The sequence below is a fragment of the Alligator mississippiensis genome, chromosome 1 (genome assembly GCF_030867095.1).
Source record: "Alligator mississippiensis isolate rAllMis1 chromosome 1, rAllMis1, whole genome shotgun sequence".
Classification (NCBI taxonomy): Eukaryota; Metazoa; Chordata; order Crocodylia; family Alligatoridae; genus Alligator; species Alligator mississippiensis.
This window is the reverse complement of record NC_081824.1, coordinates 464145340-464160426: the sequence shown is the minus strand read 5'-3', so window position 1 is coordinate 464160426 and position 15087 is coordinate 464145340. Positions and strand designations below refer to the sequence as shown.

The following is a 15087-nucleotide window of genomic DNA, read 5'->3' as shown; positions in this document are numbered from 1 at the left end:
TCAGTCTTTTTTTATTATTTACCTTTTTGAAGTATCTAGGAATAATCCATCAAATACTCCTTGAAGTATGCAATTTCAAACTGGACATGTGTTAATCTCAGTCTACCTGTTGAAAGATGTGCATAAAAACAGTCAGCAATATTTAACTAATCTTAATCATGTGCAAGTCAAGCATTAAAAATAGCTACTTATTAGCCATCTGGATCATATAATGCTAGTCTTGCATGCTACTGTGATTGCTGGTATAAATGTTACCATTGGGATTACATTAGATTAATTTGTACATCATATGTAAAGAAATGACTGTCAATACCAACCATGATCATTACAAGATTTTTCCAGCTATTAAAGCATCACAGGGTAAACCCAGAGTTCAGAGAAAATCTTCATCCCCTTGCCAAAGGAGGACTTTGCTTTAAAGCACTCTAGCACTTGGTCTAGTCTGGTTTCAAGTATCCTCAGCAATGTCATAAACTGCTTCTTTTATCCAAAGACAATTTCACAGGCTAATAGTTTTCCCTGCATGGAAGATTTTTCTTATATCCACCTTAAATATTTCACTTTTTAACTTAATTCAATTAATTTGGCTGGATACCTGATTGCCCCTCAATAATTCTTGCCCTGTCTCACTGTTTATATTCCTCTCATCTTGGCAAATGTTGTCTCCTTGCTGTTTTTTTGGCCTACCCTCAAGGTACCTGAAATTAAATTTAATATTGCAGGTGAGGTGGTACCAGATGATTATAGGAACAGGGTTTCACCTCCTCGCTGTTTGCATGTACAGACCAAAACCACATTGACTTTTAATGTCTCCATATCACATTGTCAGCTTGTGTCAAACCTAGGCCCAGATCCAAAAAACAGTACTAAAGCATGGTGAGACTCAGCACCAACATCTTTAGGCCTCCACTGCAGAAGTGCAATTCACAAACCTAAGTTAAGGACCATAAGTCCCCTTACAGCTGAATGGGCCACATCAGACCAAGCACTCGCCTAGACCAGCATTTTTCAACCTGTGGGTCACAACCCAAAATCAGGTTGCAAGAATATATGAAAGGGTGGCAGACAAGGTTTAAAAATGGATCAACACACTTTAAAAATGGATTCTACTTTAAAGGAGAAAAACATAGAAAACCATGGCTTTTCCCTTGCAGGCTGTCAGAGTCGCAGCTTGCAAGGGGCTGCTTGGGACTCCCCCTGCTCCACACTCACACCCCTTGCCCCATACATTGGGGGGCTGGGGTCTGGGGGCAGTGGGTTGGGAGTGAGGGGCATTGGATTGGGACTGGCTAATGTCTATGAATGGGTCCCAGTACAAAAAAGGTTGAGGACCACTGTCCTAGGCATCTATCTCCTCCAGCTTACATCTCCCTTGGTCCTCTGTCTGATTTCTGCTTCCAATATGGTGCTTAAGCGTGAGATTGCCAACAGTTAAAAAACCAGAGCCAACAAGAAACTCTGAAGAGAGGGGAATGTCTGACATCTGGGGTTAGGCACCTCTGTGAGAATGGGATTCACATCCTTGCCTATATTCATGCACCTAGATTGTTCCTGGGGAACGCTTTTTATTTGAAATGTAGATAAGGCTGCTATTACCCATCTTTCATGGAACAGCCTAAAGGTTGCAACGTCTGTCCAGGAAATGGTAGGTCTGCATCCTAGGTGTTCCTTGACCTGGGGGGGTTCACACCTGTCACTCCCACCCTCTTAGAAAAGTGCCCTAACCAGCAACCTCTAAACTCCCCACTTCTTCCAGTGAACCTGGGCCATGGTCTAAAAGGAATGCAGGATTCATGGGGCCAGAGGAGAAGTAAGGGGAAAAATAAGCCTGACTTGGCAGCCTCATGTTGAAGGCAATCTCCTGGAAGGGGGCAGACATAGATTATGTCACATCCTCCCAACACCATTAATGCACTGACTCTTAAATGCACAAGACTCTTAAATGTATAAGCAGTCCCTAGTGCTCTGAGTGCACCTACAGAAATGGGTCCCTTTGGGGATCTGGGTACAGGGACCCCAAAACCCCAAATGCCTTAGGCAAGAGATAGGTCTGAGATGCTCAGCTCAGTCAAGATAGTGGAAAATGCTAGGCACACGCAGTTGAAAATCATTAGTAACTTCACTGACAAAATCTTAGGTGACCACAGCCTTTCAAGAGGTTAGACTGGGTTTTTATGAAACAGTGGGTGTATCTACACGTGCATTAAGGCAGCTGAATAAACTCCAGCACAGGTCGCGTGGGAATGTATTGCTCCCGGGCACAACATCCACAGGTGCACCCAGTACTACAACACGTTGACTGGGGCAGTGCATGCTACAGAGGGGCTGGCTGGGGCACGAGGGTGCTATAGTGTGGGGCTAGATGGCAAGTAGCTCCTACACTGCACCCCAGCCAGCCTAGTCCCTGTCTACATGTGCATTGCGGCAGAGTACTTTACTAACAGTACTATCCTGCAGTGGAGTGAATTAGTTTACTAATAGAGTTGCATGTGTAGATGCTGATGTTTTAGTCAGCTCCTCAGTAAACGTCTCGTGTAGACATGCCTGGTCTCTCTGACTTCAGCACCTACGTTCCCCCTAATCCGGTTGAGGAGCTGGCTCTTAGTAGCCTTGATTACTCTTTCACAAACCAGGGACTGAGGCCACATCAGACTGAGCACTCTCCTAGGCATCCATCTCCTCCAAATTACATGTCCCTTGGCTCCCTTTCCTATTTATGCTTCCAACCTTATCTTCCCTGCCTTTCATGTATCTATTTAGGACTGTTTCTCCCCTATAAGCATTAGCTTGAAATCTTCCACCTATATCTCATGTTGCCAATTCCTATCTAGATTTCTAATCTCTCTAGGTCCCTTTTGTATAATCTGCCCTCAGTGATTAATGCAATGACACCCAATTTGGAATCATCTGTGATTTTAATTAAGATGAACTTCTCCTCCCCCCCACTCCACTCCTAATGAATGAAGATGTTAAAGATGACTGGACAGAGGACCACTCCTTAATGTTCCCTGTTAGACAACTCCTAGATTCCAATACATTTTCATTTATTATTACCCTTTGTTAATGGTCCTGTGGATGGTTATTAATCAGCCTCACAGAGTCCCTATCGAAGGCAATCTGAATTAATCTCCAATCTCCTCTCTGGTGTTCATTTCAGAGACTGGAAAGCCAGAGGTAGAAGAGACGATCAGTCACAAGAATAGCTCACTGAGTGAGATGCTGCATAGTATCCACATTTCTTACAGTCTTTCAGGGCATTTTTACATATGCAAGCACTGCAGCGCTAGGAGCTTTAAAACGCTTGCAGTTGTATAAGACGTTTGCAGTTGTATAAGTGGCGAAATGCGTGTCATTGCTGAGAAAATGGTGGCGGCGCACTATTGAACTAAAACGCATCAGAGGTGCTTTAGTTCAGAAGGGCACCGCCACTGTTTTTTGCACGCTGACATGCATTTTGCTGCTTATACAACTACACATGGTGCAGCGCAGTTCGCCTCAGCTTGCGTGCGGAGAAGACTGGATTAATCGAGCCTGCTTCAAAGCGGTGGATCACCAGTGTGTCGCAGGACAAAAAAGTATGTGTATAAATGCCCTAACATGCTGCCCACATACACCTGTTGAGGTAAGGAGGTAAGGAGGTGAATATTAACTGCCCTTCACAGACAAAATCCATCACAGGAGACACTTCAAAAGTATTTGGGCATTTAAAGGTATGGACAGATGAAACAAATGGAGAAGAGGGACTTACTCAAGTTTAGTGAAATCCCCTCTAACTGTTTTCTCTGACCACACTATCCCACAGCAAGAGGAAGCTATGGGATGATCATTTACTACCTGGATTAACTGTTTCAATCATGAAAAGCAAACCAGGAGTGGAAATACAAAACAGTTACAGGGATTAACCAACCTGAACTCACCGGTGGTAACTCTGCTTCCCTTTACCTTCTAAATAGTTTAATTGTTCACCTGTTCATTTGGATGTGGTGTGCATTAAGTGCTTAAATACTAATGAACTGAAATAGGATCACACAGGAAGTTTGTATTTTAGCAGTGTCTTGAACGCAGATCTGTACAACTTGAAATCAGTGCCTTAAAAAAAGGACCATACTTCCATTCTCAAGAAGAAAAGAATATGGAAACCATCTCTCAACCTGTCTGGATACAGGTTAAATCCTAGAAATGCAAGGATGGTATAGGGCAGCTCTTAATGGTGAGTACAGAAAAGAATCTTTCATATCCAGAGAAAAAAGTCACAAATGGATTTTCCAATGAAATCGTTTGTTGTTGCAGCTGTTCAGGTTTTTTTTTTTTTTCTTAAAGAAATGTTAATTGAAACTTCCTAATCACCTTTAAAATATTCTCGGACCATCCAGCACTGCATAAAAAGTCTATGCAAGTAAAAAAAGAGAAAGAAGCAAACAAAAAGGCGTGTGAAGATGCATCAGCTCTGAAGGAGAAGGTAATCACGGGTTAAGCAAGAGAATAATGGAACGCTGCGGGATTCAAAAAACAGCGAGAGCAGAATTGGAAACAACTGGGAGCTGTTTGAGGAACCCAATTTCACAAATGCCTCAAATACCCATCATGTTTTTTAAACACACCAATATTAGTATGAATTGTGGCTTCTCCCCTTTCCAATAACACACAAAGTGCTGAAAGATTTATAAAACACCAAGTTTATGAAGAGTATTGTTCCCAAAATTTGAGAAATAATTATGCATAGGGTTTTTTTTTCCCCCCTCTAGATTTGTAAATGAGACCCAGCTAGAGCTGAACTCTCTTTGAATCACTAAAAATAAGCTTAAGAAACCTCATCTAAATCCATCACTGCTGCAATTTATACTACACAGAACTCCAGTATAGTATAATTAGCAAATACATTGCAATAATTTATTTTTGGTTTTAAAAGCCTGAACAATCAGGACCTTACAGCAAAATGGGAAAATGCGATGCTATGAATCAGACGTGTTCTGCGGGCTCATATTAATTCTGTTATTTTACCTTTGGTGCACATTCATCTATCTGTACAATATGAATGCTCCTTACAGCTGCGTGTTCATATTGAACCTTGGACTCAATATGAAAGACGAAGGCTGATGCATAGCTGCAATAATACTTCTATTTCCACTATTATGATTAACATTCCTCTGAAGAGGAAGCATCCAGCAATGTTAATTACAGTAATAGTGAGATTCCAGATGTCATAAATCATCATGCGGCATAGTGTAAGCTCTACCAAAACCTTATCAAAAACCAATTTTGCATGATTTTTGAAATTGTTCTCCTATTAATTTCTACCTCATTTTCATGAGACCATCCAGCTAGTGACTCTTGACAAGACACTAATAATAGTTGGCACTTAAGATTAACAACTGCTATCCAGCACCATCCCAAACAGCTTTTACAAGAACAAAACAGATTCCTTTAACAGAGTGATCTTTCCCATTAGAAACAGCATTTTGCCAGCAGATCCCCCACCATTATTTTTCTTTTGGAGGAAGAAGAATGACTTTGCAATTCAATATGGGCCTAAAGCAGGAGCTCTTGGCTCATTTCAAAGCTCTGCTATAGCATTTCTGCATAACACTGGCAAGTCACTTACAGAATCATAGAATCACAGACTCATGGAAAATAAGGGTTAGAGGGATCTCAGGAGGTCACATCTAGTCCAACCGCCTGCTCATAGCATGAACAGCCCCAACTAGATCACCTCAGTCAAGGGTCTGATCACCCCAGTCAAGGGCAGAGATTGCACCACCTCTCTGGGTAACCTGTTCCAGTGCTTTACTACCTTCCTAGTAAGAAACTTTTTCTTAATATCTAAGCTCAGCTTCCCTTGCTGCAGCTTGAGACCATTGCTCCTTGTTCTGTCATCTGCTACCATGGAGAACAGTCCAGCTCCATCCTCTCTTGAACTGCCCTGCAGGGAGTTGAAGGCTGCTATTCAATTCCCCCTAACCAGTTTTGTTGCCCTCCACTGGACTCCCTTCAATTTGTACACATCCTTTCTGTAGTAGGGAGGGCCCAAAACTGGACACGGTACTCCAGATGTGGCCTCACCAGTGCTGAACACAGGGGAAGAAACACTGCCCTTGATCTGATAGCAAAACTCCTACTAATGCAGCCCAGTATGCCTTTAGCTTTCTTTGCTACAAGGGCACACTGTTGGCTCATATTTAGCTTATTGTCCACTGTAACCCCCAGGTCCTTTTCTGCAGAGCTGCTGCCCAGCCAGTCACCCCCAGCCTGTCCCAGTGCATGGGATTGTTCCATCCCAAGTGCAGGACTTTGCACTTGTCCTTGTTGAACCGCATGAGATTTCTTTTGGCCCAACCCCCATAATTTGTCTAGGTCACTCTGAATCCTCCAATGTACCTACTACTACCCCTAGCTTGGTGTCATCTGCAGACTTGCTGAGGGTGAACTGCATCCCAACTTCCAGGTCGCTGATGAAAATATTGAACAAAACTGATCCCAGGACCAACCCCTGGGGCACTCCACTTCAGACCAGCCAACTAGACATTGAGCGCTTGATTATTACACTTTGAGCCCAATGATTCAGCCAGTTTTCTATCCACCTTACAGGCCATTCATCCAACCTGTACTTCCTTAGCAGGTCTGTAAGAATGCTGTAGGAGACCACATCAAAAGCCTTGCCAAAGTCAAGGTATATCACACCCCCTCCTGTCCTCACATCCACAGAGCCAGTTATCTCATCATTGACTCAGGCAATCAGGTTGGTCAGGCATGACTTGCCCCTGGCTGATTGTTCCTAATCTCTTTCTTCTCCCTCAAGTGTTTAGAAATGGGTTCCTAGTGGACCTGCACCATGATTTTTCCAGGGACTGAGGTGAGGCTGACTGGGCTGTAGTTCCCCAGGTCCTCCTTCTTCCCTTTCTTAAAGATGGGTACCTTTTCCAATCATCTGGGACCTCTCCCGACTGCCACAGGTTTTTAAAGATAATTGCCAGTGGCTTTGCAATCACATTGGCCAATTCTGTCAGCACCCTCAAGTGCATCTTGTCCAGCCCCATAGACTTGTATATGTCCCGCTTTTCTAAACGGTCCTTGACCTGCTCTCCTGGCTCATCCCTAAAGGCAATTTCAAATGAAGCCATATTGGAAAAGGGGAGAATGTAGGATGGATGGCTTCAGGATTGTTGCCCTAACCTGTAGCTCAGTGGTTGCTATGAGTTGAATGGCATTTTTTTTCAACCTACCATGAGTAGCAAATTATTTGTAAATGGAAAAATATAAAGGGAATTTTATTTAAAAATTTTCCCCTTGGAACAGATCCTGCCATCTTTCGTCATAATAAGAAGTGTCTTATTCAGCAAATATTCCCACTGGCTGAGCTAGCTTTCAATAGTCCTAAGTATTCCCTAAGTGCTAAACATCTAATACATTGCATGTGTGCATTGAAAATCCCCAGTTACTTGAAATTCTAAAATCAATCAAATCAGCATTTCTCCAACCGCTACCATTTGTTTCACAAATATTAGCAGCAAGATTGGTAATAGTCATTGATTAATCAAAACAAGCAACCTTGACATTTGGTGCATTGGCTTTCATTTGTAACAGACGTATTACGCCAGGATTTATTTTGACTTATTGAATTCTACCCTCCACAGCATCCAAACATAAAAATGGTTTCATGATCAGTGTTTTGAAAACAATGAGTTTGCATCAGGGATCACACACCGAGAGAAAGCAATTCCTTGCCATCTGTGTTCTTTAACCCAGACTTCGTCATTTTTTTTTAAACAATTTTTTTCCAGAAGCACCATCTAGTCAAGCTGTGACTGAAGGATTAGAAATGGACAATGGAGCTTTTTTGCCTCTAGACTAGCGATTCAGTTCCATCCAGGTGTATATTAACCCTTACTGGGTGCATCTACATGTGCACCTTACTGCAGAGTTGACTAATTAGCTTCACAATAAAGCATCACCACTTATGTGTGCATCTATTTTAGGGTCCAGTAAATTAATTAACTCCGCTGTAAAATAGTACTGTCTGGGACACACAGTAAGTCATTAAGTGGAGTCATTAAGTGCATTGAAACGCATGTGTAGATGGTGACTGGGGCTGGTTGGGGTACAAAGGTGATACAGTGCAGGGGGCTACTTGCTGGCTAGCTCTGCACTGTAGCACCCTCGTGCCCCAGCCAGCCCCTCTATTGTTTGATACTGTGACCCAGAGCTGACTCCCTGAGTCCCCTGCCAGCCCTGACCTGCTCTGCTCCAGCTCAAACAGCTGATGGCACGTGTATACGCTGTGCCTGGGAGCAGCTGACTCTGGCGTGAACTCTGCCAGAGTTAGTTGAGCCATGCTCATTGTACATGTAGATGCACTCATTGCGTATCAACTGCATACCCTCAGTTAAAGGTGGCATCTCCTTAGCTACTCATGGAAAAGTGTCTTGTTTTCAAGAAAACACTCCCAGACATGGCAGTAATTATTGATGCTTTGAAACCACAGAAAAGAAGTGAAGCTTTTGGAGACTGAACCATTCTTTACCATCTACTGCAGGCCTCCTTAAGCAAAGGCTGACACCTGACTGGGGACAGAAAGCTTAGTATGGAGGTGTTCATACTTCTGTTGGTTATGTGGAACCTGCATTTTGAGATGATTTCAGACCAATATTTTCTAAGTAGGGTGGGCTACAGAAAGTGGAGTGATGTTTAAAAACATGAGATTCCTCCAGAACTTGCTCAGGACAGTGGTATTTGCTGGACCTTTGAACATCTGAAAATCAGGCCATTTCTTTATAGAGCCTCAACTGGTTTTGGAAGGCTAACTCAGATGTGACTATTTTGGCTTAAGTGACCTAGCCTACTGAGTCACCATTAAGGTGGCTGGGGAACTGGCTCTGGGGTCAAACCCAAAGAGCATTAGTTGATGGGAGCAAATCAACTTGGTGCAAGGTGACCAGTGGTGTCCCTCAGGGCTCAGTATTTGGGCCAGTACTCTTCAAAATCTTCATAAATGACCTAGACTCGGGCGTCAGACGCAGACTGGCAAAGTTTGTAGACAATATCAAACTATGGGGGAAGGCGATCACACTGGAGGACAGGCTGGGCATATAGGTCAACCTTGACAGGCTCACAAGGCGGGTGGTCTGTAACTGGATGGCATTTAATGCAGAGAAGTTCAGGGTGCTGCACCTTGGAGGGGAGGAAAAACCAGCATCATACTTATAGGCTTGACAATGCTATGCTCACTAGCACCATGACCGAAAGAGACTTGGGGGTCTTGATTGACCGCATGATGAACATGGGCTACCAATGCAATGTCATAACTGGCAAAGCAAACAAAACTCTGACTTGCATCCAGTGATACGTCTCAAGCAAAACCAGGGATGTCATCCTCCTGCTCTACTCAGCCTTAGTGAGGCCACAGCTGGAGTACTGCATCCAGTTTTGGGCCCCCCACTTCAGGAGGGACATGGATAAGCTTGAGAGAGTTCAAAGGAGAGCCACCCACATGATCCAAGTCCAAGGGAGCAAGCCTTATGAGAAGCTCGGGGACATGGGACTCTTCAGCCGGGAGAAGAGAAGGCTCACTGGGGACTTGGTGGCAGCCTATAAGTATATAAGGGGGGTGCACCAGGTGCTGGGAGAACAGTTGTTCACCGGGGCTCCCCAAGGGATAATGAGGTCTAATGGCCACAAACTTCTGGAAGGCTGGTTTAGACTGGACATAAGGAAAAACTTCTTTACAGTCCGAGTGTTCAGGGTCTGGAAAAGACTCCCCCCCAGAGGTGGTGCAAGCACCTGCTCTAGATATCTTTAAGAAACACTTGGATGCTTATCTTGCTGTGGGGGATCTGACCCCAGCTGACTTCCTGCCTATGGCAGGGTGGCTGGACTCAATCTTGCAAAGTCCCTCCCAGCCCCTTATGTCTATGAACTCTGTTAATGGTCCCCATTAAGCAAAGCACGTAGCCATGCACTTTCCTAGCAAAGCTCTTTCAGCTCATGCTTAAGTCACAACGAAGTCAACAAGTTAAGCATGTGCTTAGGATACGTCATTGAATTGAAAGAGATTGATGAGTTAGGCCTTATTCCATTATCTGCACTGGTTTTTGTTTTAATAACAAGCGGTCACTGCTATTTTAGGTTATTTCTGTGCTTTGCTATTTTCTTTTTCCATCATCACCATCTGCAGTAAGCGATTCTCATGGAATTAGCCACATAACATGGAAACCAGGCAGGAGCAGAGACCTCACACACAGGACAGGGCTGAAAAGCACTCCCTGGGGCAAGCACCTGTTTCAAGAACACCACACATTTTTTTTCTCCATTAATGGAGAAAGGGGAAACATTGCTGATAAATTCAAAGATCCCTATGGCTGTGCTCCAAGCAAAGGAGCGTGGAGGAAATTCTCTGGTGGTATGGCCAAGCCGCAGACCCCCGTTTCCCAACTCAGCATATTCCTCACACTGAGCAGGTCCTGCTCACTGTCACAGCATGCTGCAAGTGATCACATTCTTCCTTTTAAATCCATCCAACCCCTGATAAAAATACTTGCTGGCTTGAGCCTAGCATTTTTCTGCCACAAACAGGCACTTTATCATCAGCAGCCCAAATTATTATAATTATCATCATCATCCTTGTGATCCATACAATCAGTCCTTGGCTTGCAGTGAAGGGGAGAACAGTACTTTGAAACCCAACAAGGGGACTATTGTAGAAAGCTGGCAAAATTTGCCTGAAATTCCCTATGCCTTGGTAGGTGTTGATTCTGCTGGGAAAGGATGAAGTAGATTCTGCAGCATCACTACACCACCTTGTGATGCCTTATTCTAGCAGACAGGAGAGAAAGCAAAGTGGTTCACCAGATGGAGAGAGGATGTGGGGCGTGGACTGATCAGACCTGAAGGTGCAGCAATATTATATTATTTTTTAAATACCCTCAAACTTCAGGGAAGGGGTGAATTTGAAGTGCAAACTGTATGTGAACTATGCTTGTGAAGCTTTCTAGAAAGGACACCTGTTAATACCAATATTGCAGAAGTTTGAATTAAAGCCATTTTCTTACTACTCAGTCACTTGCGAAGAACTGAGCTCTGATGAGTGGAGACAGCATTTTTTAAAGAGCCCCTAAGAATGGGACGTATTCCTGCTACTGAGTCTTCAGAGTCACAATCTGATACTCTTCAGGACTTTCCTCCTTTCCAGACCCTGAGCTCAAAGAGCAAGGCCAGCAGCCATCTTCCCTCCAGCACAATAGCTGGAAGCCAAACAGGTACATATATTTGATGGTAAGGATCCGTACTGATCTGTAATAATTCTGATTCACATCTACATTGACCCCTTTATTTCCTATGCTAGCTTATGTTAGACATGCATACACTGCCAGAACCACAGTCCACATGAACATCAAGCCCTGGACCTTGAAACACAGCCAACATCTTTTGTTACCCATGGTCCTGTGATTAGCACAGTGATCCTAAAAATAAGTAGCGTTCTAGTAAAGTCATCATTCAGGACTCACCTGTGAGTGGTGCTCGCTAGTGTTAGGAAATAATATGCTTTATTACAGAGGCATAGCAAGCTCTTTCAGTGCCCAGGGGTGAGTGGGGGGACAACTGCTGTATTTACCTACATCCAAGACAACTTTGAATTTAAGACCGTCCCCGAATAATTAGATTCTAGACTGGGAAAATGCATACATTTATTATAATTTTCCCTGTCTAGAATCTAATTATTGGAGGGTTGTCATAAATTCCCTCCTCCTCCAGAGCTGCAGAAAGGCAAGTAGAGGCAGGGAGGCAGGTGGTAGAAGGGGCAGGCAGTGGGGGAATCAAATGGCCTGCCCCCTGCCCCTTGCCACCTGTCCCCTTGTTGCTTACCCCCACAGTTTGTGCATGCCCAATACCTGCCCCCTTCCCCCCCATGGTGCCTGTACTCCCTGGCACCTGTCCCTGCCACCACTTGCCCCTGCTTCCACCTGCCCACCCTGCTGCCTTCCCCACACCCCATGTTGCGGCTCAAACTCTGGCTCTGGCTTTGACTGGGGTCCTGTTCAGGCCCAGGGCAGGGACTGCAAAGTGTGTGCTGCCTCTGGCCTCACCCTCCTGGGACGGGCAGAGGGGCATCATTTCACCCCCTGCTCAATTCACCACTGAGGATGGGTCTGTGCCCATCCAGCTCCTACAGCTGGGCAGCTCAGGGCTGCCTCTGCTGTGACAAAGACTCCTGGAGGAAGAGAGCCATATAGGAACCCCTCTCAGTCGGTCCCTGGACCTGGCATCCCGTTTGCCCACCCCTCGTTATGCTACTGCTTTACCATCCCAGAAGAATGGAGAGTGGCCCTTCTGTACAATACTCAAACATTGGTGACTCAAGCAGAGGTTGGATCTAAGTGGTTAACCCGCACAAGCAAAAAGGCAGCCAATTTAATGAAGCCACTACTGTTGGATGGATTTAGCCCATTGCATCTAGGTCATTAATGCACATTCCTTGAATGATCCAACCAAAAATGCATTCTTCTCTTATATTGGAGTTGGTCATATTTAACATACCCATCCAACCAAGGCTTGCTAAGCAGTTTAGAAAGCCTTCTCAGTGCACACAGAAATCCTTTTAGAGCTTCCTGCAAAATTTCCTTTGAAATGTTCATAATACGTATCACTAAATTCAAACACTTTTCTGAAGTGGCAGCTCCAAAGTAAATATTTTCCTGGCCTATTTGGGTGAAAAAAAAGTCTTTTCTTTGGCTCTTACCCTTTTTGTCAACTACTGCATGTTCTATGGAAAAAAATTCTCTTTCCTATGGTGTTCATCTCATAGGTAAATATATATTTCTCCCATATCATAAGTCAAATATATTTCTCTAGGCTCACTGGTACCTAGTATTAAAAATAGCCTTTAAAAATAAATCTAGCTTGCTATGTTGCCTAAAAGGTGCCATAATATGGAAAAAAACATGCTTTCACCTACAGAACAGATGTTTTTATAATTGTTGTTTTGATCATTGTCCTGTAACAGCTTCAGGTCTTTTAACACAAACTCTCCCAACAATAAAATGAAAGCTTAGCACCAAGAAGTTTCTTTAGCAAAGGCTGTTAAATGGAAGCGAGAGTCTATTTTTCATTCGTTCAACAGTGAAACATAATCCAACAGTTTTAAAACTCTTGGCAATGGAGAACAATTGTCACTCCAATTCTTTTGCCACTGGCAAAACTGACACAGAGAAGCTTATAGGAACTATAGCAAATAAGCAGTAAACTCAAGACAAGGGTATAGGGTTGAGAAACTGCCCCTTCTCAAGGTCTCCGATGCTGGTACTCCACCCTTCTTTTTCTTGACTCCCAGCCCCTTGCTAAGATTACCATTGTTACTGTCTCCCATGCACAATAAACTTACAGATTCAGTTCAGCAGGTCCTTCGTTTGCAATCAACTGCATCAGACTGGATACATGTCAGAGAGCCTGGAGCGTCTGCATTCAACAGACGCTCCAAAAGTGGGTGAAAGCATGCAAAGCATAATCAAAACCTAGAGCATGAGTGCTACCTCCATCACGTTCTTCAGTTCCAGTGGCTGCTTGAACATGTGGTCAACTATTTGATATGGTTTCATGTTTTACATATAATATTGGAACTCTCCATTCTCCTTTGCACCACTGAGCCACTGACATCGACAGAATAGCTGCTTGCAAAGCAGTTGCAGAAGAAGGATGATGTAGGGTTAAGTCACCTCTGATGTCCCCATGACCCACTTAGGAGTACCAAGCTTATATAAGCCTAATGAGATGCAACAATCATTAATAAAGTTATTTTAAGCCCCTAATCTTCAAATGCAAAATACAGTCTATGAACAGGACTTACATTTAGCTATGTAGAAACTTGGAAATGACTGAGCTAGCCTATAGTTAGGATAACTGGGGAGAAAAAACCCACATTGAAATGGATGCTACATTTCTTAAAGGACCCAGAGCAATTGTGGGAAGGCAATGTAGAAATGACAGTACAGAAAAGACTTAGCCAGGTCCCTCCATCCAAAGAAGATGGGTTACCAGCCTGACGGTTGCCAGCCTGACTCCTCAGTAAAGATGTACTCTTTTGTACATATTGATGTATATATCTATTTATTCAGGAACAAAGAAGTCCAAGCTATATCCAGTGGTCCTTGTCTGCCCCTTCAAGGGATGCCCACCCTAGGTAGGTCCCTATGCTGCAGATGTGACTGCAGCCTGTACTGACAGACAGTATTTAAGACTGCATAGTGAGTTAGGCAATAGGCACGTTCATGGGGAAGGGTGAAACTGGCCTTCAACAGTGTGATCAGGTATTGTCATGGTGGGAGGCAAACCCACAACATAATGGCTCAACAGACTGTGTTAACATTTTATTTAATTGCAATGACTTTGCCATTGAGGTGGTTAATTCCCAAACACAGGCAGGCGCATAAGAAGTTTCTCTTGGGCCAAATTCCCTTCCTATTGAACTGATCCTAAGAGAGCACACTTGTGCCTGTAAGATACCAACAGCCAGGTCCTTACACACTTGTCACTCTAGAGTTACCTGGGGTAAGAAAGCAGTAGACAGCATGCAATGTCTGAATGAATGCAAATGTCTCACAGAATTCACACCCAAATCCAAAATGGTTACTGTCGTCTTCACCCCTAGCTTGTTCATGAACTTGGGGAAAGGGCTTGTGGCTATGTCCTGACTTAGTTCAGTTCCCAGTGCTCCCACTAACTTCCCCTGTCATTTGGAGCAAGTCATTTAATCTCTACATCTTGGTCCTCCCTCCATGCCCTCACCCTCCCCCAGACAGAAAGACGATAACCACCCTGCCTATCCCGGCATCTACAATAATCACCCTGCCTACAGGGCAGGATACTCTGATGCTGTGATGATAGGGTCATATAAGAGTCTGATCAGAGATGACCGTTTCACTGCTGCAGCTATCATTGTACTAGGAATATTTCACTGGATTTTTTTGGAGAGAGAATAAAAAGGCACATAACTTCTCCTGCTCCCAAATTAATCATTCGTTATAAAAATAACATTTCAATTTTAATTAAAAAGTCAGAATTCTCTGATTACAATATTCCCCCCTTCCATCCACACGCAAA

The 15087-nt window shown here is 43.8% G+C and overlaps 1 protein-coding gene across 5 annotated transcripts in view; it reads right to left on the bottom strand.

Moving 5' to 3' along the window:
* TENM4 (teneurin transmembrane protein 4) overlaps positions 1 to 15087 on the bottom strand; it is a 766508-nt gene that overhangs the window by 505230 nt on the left and 246191 nt on the right. For all 5 annotated transcript variants that reach the window (XM_059722139.1, XM_019493579.2, XM_059722142.1 and 2 more), the window contains exon 2: positions 23 to 106. The gene's annotated coding sequence lies outside the window, so the exon portion shown is untranslated. The remainder of the gene's footprint in view (positions 1 to 22; positions 107 to 15087) is intronic.